Genomic DNA, 10,650 nt, shown 5'->3' with positions numbered 1-10,650 from the left:
AGTTTAATCGAATTCGGGTTTGTCTAGGGAGTGAGTCCCTATTCAAGCTAGTGTAAACAGAGGGGATCGTGCGCTAGCTTTCGAGTTGGCCGGTGCGGTGATCGAGAATGTGGCCACGTTCTCGTTTCACATATGAGGTTCAGATATGGTATGAGGAGAGAGAAAAATGGGCTTCAGCCATACTTTTGAGCGAGAAATGTTTTGGTGAGTTGGTCTTTTGTAAAACACCGAGTTCACTTTTAAATGCTGACACAATATTTTGTTGAATTATTTTGGCACGTGTTCACTGGGTACATCAGGTACTCAGCCCTGCATATGTTTTAAAAATGTGCAGGAAATATAAGTGTTCAGAATGTGTCATGCCTTCACACGTGGCATATTCCTTCTCTCGAATGCTTCCGCTGAGTAGTTATCTTTCTTTTGAGTTCTTGTACTGTTGAGATAATATTCTTTTCAAGTTGTTGATTGTTGAGACACTCTGATTTTATTCGAGCTATTCCCATTTATTTCGAGCTATGGTCGAGTTTCGTTGTTTTCCCCTTTCTTCCCCTCTTCTTTAATCCTCCCCTAGTCGCGATTCAACCGTGTTTTCTATCCTTAGAAAATGCGGTCGTGACAAATTGGTATCAGAGCAATTTTTCTTTCCGCTCTGGACCCGAGAGTCTTTTTCAGCGTTAGTCTAGTTTCGTTTCACTAGACTAAACAGTTTTAGTATTGAAGGCTCACCACGCTCAACCGAGAAAGAGGTAATTTATTTTAATGAGAAAAGGAAGTAGAAAATTTTTGAGAAAGAAAGAAGAGAAATTTTTTGTAAGAATGAGGAAGTAAAATCTTTCCGTGAGGGACTGATTTCAAACTGAGAAGAGTATTTGCTATGTTTAAGAAAAGAGCGAGTTTTGAAGAGGAATGATGAGTTTGAGTTTGAGTTTGGGTTGAGTTTGAATTTTGAGTTTGAAAGTGAGAGAGACAGTTCAATATTTTTTAAGATAAGTTGAGAGTTTTATGATGATGTTTGTTTCGAGTCAAAACCTTTTAAAGTTTGAAAGTAAAGGCTTTTGAGTTTGGAGAAAATGTGTGAGTTTCAAATATATTTTGAGTTTCAAGAGAAAACGAGTAACTTTTGTTTCTTTCGAAGAGCTTGGATTGGTGAAGCGGACGAGAAACGCGAAGGTGCTGCGACATAGGATGCGAGGTGTTATGTGTTTATGCATGTTTAATTATGTGAGATATGAATGACGTTTTTATGTAATGGTTTGTAGATGTTGAGGTATGAGGTAGATTATGAAATTGTTGATGGAAGTGAAGTATGAGACAATGAGCTTTGCGTGCGAACATAGAGTAACTAAGAGATAGGCTAGGATGAACATGCTCGAATTTTGTTAAGAAGTTTCAGCTGCAACCCCACTTTCCTGAGTGATAAGATTAACTAAAATCTGTAGTTGAGCTCGAGTTAAGATGGGTAGTTACAATTTCCTATCATTTTCCCTGAACCTTAAAAACAAGGAGAATACAAAACGATGTTGCGTGTGATAAGGAGTTCAAGAAGAAAAGAAGTTCAAAATGAAAAAAAAATTCAGACGAGAAAGAGTGTGAGACAAGAGGAGATGCCAAGTGATGTAACCATGCAACGACGAGAGATCGTACTCGCGATTTAAATTTGTATAGGCTAATCTTGCGTAATTTGCTAAAAGTGGCGACACGACAGAGGGAACCTTTAGAGCATGCACGGGGATGATTAAAATATTCTACGAGAATGACATTTGTGACATTACAAAAATATTATGAAGATACAACCTTTAACTATAGTTATTAGTTTTATCAATACGAGGAAGCTGCTTGGAAATGGAAAGACAAGATGATGGAGAATAATGCTATTCGAAGGACGTAACCAAATTTCGGGATGAAATTTTTGTTAAGATGGGTAGATTATAACGCCCCGACTTTTTCCACCTTTCTTTTTGTTCTTAAAGGGATGTCGTTTGAGCACCGGGAAATTTTTGCACCTTTGTTTTCTTTTATCGAGGAATGATAAACGATTCTTGAGGAGAAATTAGAAATTATATTTTTTTCTCAAATATAAATTAGTGGTCAAAGAATAAAATTTAGGGCCTATCTATGTTTATTTTAGTAATACATCCGAGCCCAATCCTTTTGAGTGTATTCTGGGAGAAGCCCAAATTTCCTTCAAATCTTTCTTCCACTCCCAATTCTAAACGGCTTCATCCTTATCCCACCGCCTTAAATATCTCCAACTAAAAATCGGATCTTTTTGATATATCTTTCCCCCAACAATAGCAATCCGTTTTATATATATATACTCTCCACACGATTTCACGTTTCATCACATTCAAATCTGAGAGAGAGAAAATAGAGGAGTAGGGAGAAAGCCGTGAGTAGAGACCAAGATTTTTCTGCAGGGTTTATTTTCGCAAGCGAGTTAAGGCAGAGTGAGAATTTCAAGTTAAGAATATTAAGAGAACGAGGTGGCCTTTCTATCCTACATTGTTGTGTAGGCTAACTTTTAAATTTACGCAATATCTTTCAAGTATGAGTTATGTGCTTAAAATTCAAATATGTTGTGTCATGCCGTATTTTGTTTTTAAGGATGTGCCACTATCTAATCGCCCTAGTGGGGAGTGAGTCCCTACTAGAAGTTTTGAGTTTAATCGAATTCGGGTTTGTCTAGGGAGTGAGTCCCTATTCAAGCTAGTGTAAACAGAGGGGATCGTGCGCTAGCTTTCGAGTTGGCCGGTGCGGTGATCGAGAATGTGGCCACGTTCTCGTTTCACATATGAGGTTCAGATATGGTATGAGGAGAGAGAAAAATGGGCTTCAGCCATACTTTTGAGCGAGAAATGTTTTGGTGACTTGGTCTTTTGTAAAACACCGAGTTCACTTTTAAATGCTGACACAATATTTTGTTGAATTATTTTGGCACGTGTTCACTGGGTACATCAGGTACTCAGCCCTGCATATGTTTTAAAAATGTGCAGGAAATATAAGTGTTCAGAATGTGTCATGCCTTCACACGTGGCATATTCCTTCTCTCGAATGCTTCCGCTGAGTAGTTATCTTTCTTTTGAGTTCTTGTACTGTTGAGATAATATTCTTTTCAAGTTGTTGATTGTTGAGACACTCTGATTTTATTCGAGCTATTCCCATTTATTTCGAGCTATGGTCGAGTTTCGTTGTTTTCCCCTTTCTTCCCCTCTTCTTTAATCCTCCCCTAGTCGCGATTCAACCGTGTTTTCTATCCTTAGAAAATGCGGTCGTGACAAATTGGTATCAGAGCAATTTTTCTTTCCGCTCTGGACCCGAGAGTCTTTTTCAGCGTTAGTCTAGTTTCGTTTCACTAGACTAAACAGTTTTAGTATTGAAGGCTCACCACGCTCAACCGAGAAAGAGGTAATTTATTTTAATGAGAAAAGGAAGTAGAAAATTTTTGAGAAAGAAAGAAGAGAAATTTTTTGTAAGAATGAGGAAGTAAAATCTTTCCGTGAGGGACTGATTTCAAACTGAGAAGAGTATTTGCTATGTTTAAGAAAAGAGCGAGTTTTGAAGAGGAATGATGAGTTTGAGTTTGAGTTTGGGTTGAGTTTGAATTTTGAGTTTGAAAGTGAGAGAGACAGTTCAATATTTTTTAAGATAAGTTGAGAGTTTTATGATGATGTTTGTTTCGAGTCAAAACCTTTTAAAGTTTGAAAGTAAAGGCTTTTGAGTTTGGAGAAAATGTGTGAGTTTCAAATATATTTTGAGTTTCAAGAGAAAACGAGTAACTTTTGTTTCTTTCGAAGAGCTTGGATTGTGGAAGCGGACGAGAAACGCGAAGGTGCTGCGACATAGGATGCGAGGTGTTATGTGTTTATGCATGTTTAATTATGTGAGATATGAATGACGTTTTTATGTAATGGTTTGTAGATGTTGAGGTATGAGGTAGATTATGAAATTGTTGATGGAAGTGAAGTATGAGACAATGAGCTTTGCGTGCGAACATAGAGTAACTAAGAGATAGGCTAGGATGAACATGCTCGAATTTTGTTAAGAAGTTTCAGCTGCAACCCCACTTTCCTGAGTGATAAGATTAACTAAAATCTGTAGTTGAGCTCGAGTTAAGATGGGTAGTTACAATTTCCTATCATTTTCCCTGAACCTTAAAAACAAGGAGAATACAAAACGATGTTGCGTGTGATAAGGAGTTCAAGAAGAAAAGAAGTTCAAAATGAAAAAAAAATTCAGACGAGAAAGAGTGTGAGACAAGAGGAGATGCCAAGTGATGTAACCATGCAACGACGAGAGATCGTACTCGCGATTTAAATTTGTATAGGCTAATCTTGCGTAATTTGCTAAAAGTGGCGACACGACAGAGGGAACCTTTAGAGCATGCACGGGGATGATTAAAATATTCTACGAGAATGACATTTGTGACATTACAAAAATATTATGAAGATACAACCTTTAACTATAGTTATTAGTTTTATCAATACGAGGAAGCTGCTTGGAAATGGAAAGACAAGATGATGGAGAATAATGCTATTCGAAGGACGTAACCAAATTTCGGGATGAAATTTTTGTTAAGATGGGTAGATTATAACGCCCCGACTTTTTCCACCTTTCTTTTTGTTCTTAAAGGGATGTCGTTTGAGCACCGGGAAATTTTTGCACCTTTGTTTTCTTTTATCGAGGAATGATACACGATTCTTGAGGAGAAATTAGAAATTATATTTTTTTCTCAAATATAAATTAGTGGTCAAAGAATAAAATTTAGGGCCTATCTTTGTTTATTTTAGTAATACATCCGAGCCCAATCCTTTTGAGTGTATTCTGGGAGAAGCCCAAATTTCCTTCAAATCTTTCTTCCACTCCCAATTCTAAACGGCTTCATCCTTATCCCACCGCCTTAAATATCTCCAACTAAAAATCGGATCTTTTTGATATATCTTTCCCCCAACAATAGCAATCCGTTTTATATATATATACTCTCCACACGATTTCACGTTTCATCACATTCAAATCTGAGAGAGAGAAAATAGAGGAGTAGGGAGAAAGCCGTGAGTAGAGACCAAGATTTTTCTGCAGGGTTTATTTTCGCAAGCGAGTTAAGGCAGAGTGAGAATTTTCAAGTTAAGAATATTAAGAGAACGAGGTGGCCTTTCTATCCTACATTGTTGTGTAGGCTAACTTTTAAATTTACGCAATATCTTTCAAGTATGAGTTATGTGCTTAAAATTCAAATATGTTGTGTCATGCCGTATTTTGTTTTTAAGGATGTGCCACTATCTGATCGCCCTAGTGGGGAGTGAGTCCCTACTAGAAGTTTTGAGTTTAATCGAATTCGGGTTTGTCTAGGGAGTGAGTCCCTATTCAAGCTAGTGTAAACAGAGGGGATCGTGCGCTAGCTTTCGAGTTGGCCGGTGCGGTGATCGAGAATGTGGCCACGTTCTCGTTTCACATATGAGGTTCAGATATGGTATGAGGAGAGAGAAAAATGGGCTTCAGCCATACTTTTGAGCGAGAAATGTTTTGGTGACTTGGTCTTTTGTAAAACACCGAGTTCACTTTTAAATGCTGACACAATATTTTGTTGAATTATTTTGGCACGTGTTCACTGGGTACATCAGGTACTCAGCCTTGCATATGTTTTAAAAATGTGCAGGAAATATAAGTGTTCAGAATGTGTCATGCCTTCACACGTGGCATATTCCTTCTCTCGAATGCTTCCGCTGAGTAGTTATCTTTCTTTTGAGTTCTTGTACTGTTGAGATAATATTCTTTTCAAGTTGTTGATTGTTGAGACACTCTGATTTTATTCGAGCTATTCCCATTTATTTCGAGCTATGGTCGAGTTTCGTTGTTTTCCCCTTTCTTCCCCTCTTCTTTAATCCTCCCCTAGTCGCGATTCAACCGTGTTTTCTATCCTTAGAAAATGCGGTCGTGACAAATTGGTATCAGAGCAATTTTTCTTTCCGCTCTGGACCCGAGAGTCTTTTTCAGCGTTAGTCTAGTTTCGTTTCACTAGACTAAACAGTTTTAGTATTGAAGGCTCACCACGCTCAACCGAGAAAGAGGTAATTTATTTTAATGAGAAAAGGAAGTAGAAAATTTTTGAGAAAGAAAGAAGAGAAATTTTTTGTAAGAATGAGGAAGTAAAATCTTTCCGTGAGGGACTGATTTCAAACTGAGAAGAGTATTTGCTATGTTTAAGAAAAGAGCGAGTTTTGAAGAGGAATGATGAGTTTGAGTTTGAGTTTGAGTTGAGTTTGAATTTTGAGTTTGAAAGTGAGAGAGACAGTTCAATATTTTTTAAGATAAGTTGAGAGTTTTATGATGATGTTTGTTTCGAGTCAAAACCTTTTAAAGTTTGAAAGTAAAGGCTTTTGAGTTTGGAGAAAATGTGTGAGTTTCAAATATATTTTGAGTTTCAAGAGAAAACGAGTAACTTTTGTTTCTTTCGAAGAGCTTGGATTGTGGAAGCGGACGAGAAACGCGAAGGTGCTGCGACATAGGATGCGAGGTGTTATGTGTTTATGCATGTTTAATTATGTGAGATATGAATGACGTTTTTATGTAATGGTTTGTAGATGTTGAGGTATGAGGTAGATTATGAAATTGTTGATGGAAGTGAAGTATGAGACAATGAGCTTTGCGTGCGAACATAGAGTAACTAAGAGATAGGCTAGGATGAACATGCTCGAATTTTGTTAAGAAGTTTCAGCTGCAACCCCACTTTCCTGAGTGATAAGATTAACTAAAATCTGTAGTTGAGCTCGAGTTAAGATGGGTAGTTACAATTTCCTATCATTTTCCCTGAACCTTAAAAACAAGGAGAATACAAAACGATGTTGCGTGTGATAAGGAGTTCAAGAAGAAAAGAAGTTCAAAATGAAAAAAAAATTCAGACGAGAAAGAGTGTGAGACAAGAGGAGATGCCAAGTGATGTAACCATGCAACGACGAGAGATCGTACTCGCGATTTAAATTTGTATAGGCTAATCTTGCGTAATTTGCTAAAAGTGGCGACACGACAGAGGGAACCTTTAGAGCATGCACGGGGATGATTAAAATATTCTACGAGAATGACATTTGTGACATTACAAAAATATTATGAAGATACAACCTTTAACTATAGTTATTAGTTTTATCAATACGAGGAAGCTGCTTGGAAATGGAAAGACAAGATGATGGAGAATAATGCTATTCGAAGGACGTAACCAAATTTCGGGATGAAATTTTTGTTAAGATGGGTAGATTATAACGCCCCGACTTTTTCCACCTTTCTTTTTGTTCTTAAAGGGATGTCGTTTGAGCACCGGGAAATTTTTGCACCTTTGTTTTCTTTTATCGAGGAATGATAAACGATTCTTGAGGAGAAATTAGAAATTATATTTTTTTCTCAAATATAAATTAGTGGTCAAAGAATAAAATTTAGGGCCTATCTATGTTTATTTTAGTAATACATCCGAGCCCAATCCTTTTGAGTGTATTCTAGGAGAAGCCCAAATTTCCTTCAAATCTTTCTTCCACTCCCAATTCTAAACGGCTTCATCCTTATCCCACCGCCTTAAATATCTCCAACTAAAAATCGGATCTTTTTGATATATCTTTCCCCCAACTAAATAGCAATCCGTTTTATATATATATACTCTCCACACGATTTCACGTTTCATCACATTCAAATCTGAGAGAGAGAAAATAGAGGAGTAGGGAGAAAGCCGTGAGTAGAGACCAAGATTTTTCTGCAGGGTTTATTTTCGCAAGCGAGTTAAGGCAGAGTGAGAATTTTCAAGTTAAGAATATTAAGAGAACGAGGTGGCCTTTCTATCCTACATTGTTGTGTAGGCTAACTTTTAAATTTACGCAATATCTTTCAAGTATGAGTTATGTGCTTAAAATTCAAATATGTTGTGTCATGCCGTATTTTGTTTTTAAGGATGTGCCACTATCTGATCGCCCTAGTGGGGAGTGAGTCCCTACTAGAAGTTTTGAGTTTAATCGAATTCGGGTTTGTCTAGGGAGTGAGTCCCTATTCAAGCTAGTGTAAACAGAGGGGATCGTGCGCTAGCTTTCGAGTTGGCCGGTGCGGTGATCGAGAATGTGGCCACGTTCTCGTTTCACATATGAGGTTCAGATATGGTATGAGGAGAGAGAAAAATGGGCTTCAGCCATACTTTTGAGCGAGAAATGTTTTGGTGACTTGGTCTTTTGTAAAACACCGAGTTCACTTTTAAATGCTGACACAATATTTTGTTGAATTATTTTGGCACGTGTTCACTGGGTACATCAGGTACTCAGCCCTGCATATGTTTTAAAAATGTGCAGGAAATATAAGTGTTCAGAATGTGTCATGCCTTCACACGTGGCATATTCCTTCTCTCGAATGCTTCCGCTGAGTAGTTATCTTTCTGTTGAGTTCTTGTACTGTTGAGATAATATTCTTTTCAAGTTGTTGATTGTTGAGACACTCTGATTTTATTCGAGCTATTCCCATTTATTTCGAGCTATGGTCGAGTTTCGTTGTTTTCCCCTTTCTTCCCCTCTTCTTTAATCCTCCCCTAGTCGCGATTCAACCGTGTTTTCTATCCTTAGAAAATGCGGTCGTGACAAATTGGTATCAGAGCAATTTTTCTTTCCGCTCTGGACCCGAGAGTCTTTTTCAGCGTTAGTCTAGTTTCGTTTCACTAGACTAAACAGTTTTAGTATTGAAGGCTCACCACGCTCAACCGAGAAAGAGGTAATTTATTTTAATGAGAAAAGGAAGTAGAAAATTTTTGAGAAAGAAAGAAGAGAAATTTTTTGTAAGAATGAGGAAGTAAAATCTTTCCGTGAGGGACTGATTTCAAACTGAGAAGAGTATTTGCTATGTTTAAGAAAAGAGCGAGTTTTGAAGAGGAATGATGAGTTTGAGTTTGAGTTTGGGTTGAGTTTGAATTTTGAGTTTGAAAGTGAGAGAGACAGTTCAATATTTTTTAAGATAAGTTGAGAGTTTTATGATGATGTTTGTTTCGAGTCAAAACCTTTTAAAGTTTGAAAGTAAAGGCTTTTGAGTTTGGAGAAAATGTGTGAGTTTCAAATATATTTTGAGTTTCAAGAGAAAACGAGTAACTTTTGTTTCTTTCGAAGAGCTTGGATTGTGGAAGCGGACGAGAAACGCGAAGGTGCTGCGACATAGGATGCGAGGTGTTATGTGTTTATGCATGTTTAATTATGTGAGATATGAATGACGTTTTTATGTAATGGTTTGTAGATGTTGAGGTATGAGGTAGATTATGAAATTGTTGATGGAAGTGAAGTATGAGACAATGAGCTTTGCGTGCGAACATAGAGTAACTAAGAGATAGGCTAGGATGAACATGCTCGAATTTTGTTAAGAAGTTTCAGCTGCAACCCCACTTTCCTGAGTGATAAGATTAACTAAAATCTGTAGTTGAGCTCGAGTTAAGATGGGTAGTTACAATTTCCTATCATTTTCCCTGAACCTTAAAAACAAGGAGAATACAAAACGATGTTGCGTGTGATAAGGAGTTCAAGAAGAAAAGAAGTTCAAAATGAAAAAAAAATTCAGACGAGAAAGAGTGTGAGACAAGAGGAGATGCCAAGTGATGTAACCATGCAACGACGAGAGATCGTACTCGCGATTTAAATTTGTATAGGCTAATCTTGCGTAATTTGCTAAAAGTGGCGACACGACAGAGGGAACCTTTAGAGCATGCACGGGGATGATTAAAATATTCTACGAGAATGACATTTGTGACATTACAAAAATATTATGAAGATACAACCTTTAACTATAGTTATTAGTTTTATCAATACGAGGAAGCTGCTTGGAAATGGAAAGACAAGATGATGGAGAATAATGCTATTCGAAGGACGTAACCAAATTTCGGGATGAAATTTTTGTTAAGATGGGTAGATTATAACGCCCCGACTTTTTCCACCTTTCTTTTTGTTCTTAAAGGGATGTCGTTTGAGCACCGGGAAATTTTTGCACCTTTGTTTTCTTTTATCGAGGAATGATAAACGATTCTTGAGGAGAAATTAGAAATTATATTTTTTTCTCAAATATAAATTAGTGGTCAAAGAATAAAATTTAGGGCCTATCTATGTTTATTTTAGTAATACATCCGAGCCCAATCCTTTTGAGTGTATTCTAGGAGAAGCCCAAATTTCCTTCAAATCTTTCTTCCACTCCCAATTCTAAACGGCTTCATCCTTATCCCACCGCCTTAAATATCTCCAACTAAAAATCGGATCTTTTTGATATATCTTTCCCCCAACTAAATAGCAATCCGTTTTATATATATATACTCTCCACACGATTTCACGTTTCATCACATTCAAATCTGAGAGAGAGAAAATAGAGGAGTAGGGAGAAAGCCGTGAGTAGAGACCAAGATTTTTCTGCAGGGTTTATTTTCGCAAGCGAGTTAAGGCAGAGTGAGAATTTTCAAGTTAAGAATATTAAGAGAACGAGGTGGCCTTTCTATCCTACATTGTTGTGTAGGCTAACTTTTAAATTTACGCAATATCTTTCAAGTATGAGTTATGTGCTTAAAATTCAAATATGTTGTGTCATGCCGTATTTTGTTTTTAAGGATGTGCCACTATCTGATCGCCCTAGTGGGGAGTGAGTCCCTACTAGAAGTTTTGAGTTTAA

This window comes from Salvia hispanica, chromosome 2 (genome assembly GCF_029641045.1).
Source record: "Salvia hispanica isolate PSC_SH4W2 chromosome 2, Shi_PSC_v1, whole genome shotgun sequence".
Classification (NCBI taxonomy): Eukaryota; Viridiplantae; Streptophyta; class Magnoliopsida; order Lamiales; family Lamiaceae; genus Salvia; species Salvia hispanica.
This window is presented reverse-complemented; position numbering follows the sequence as displayed.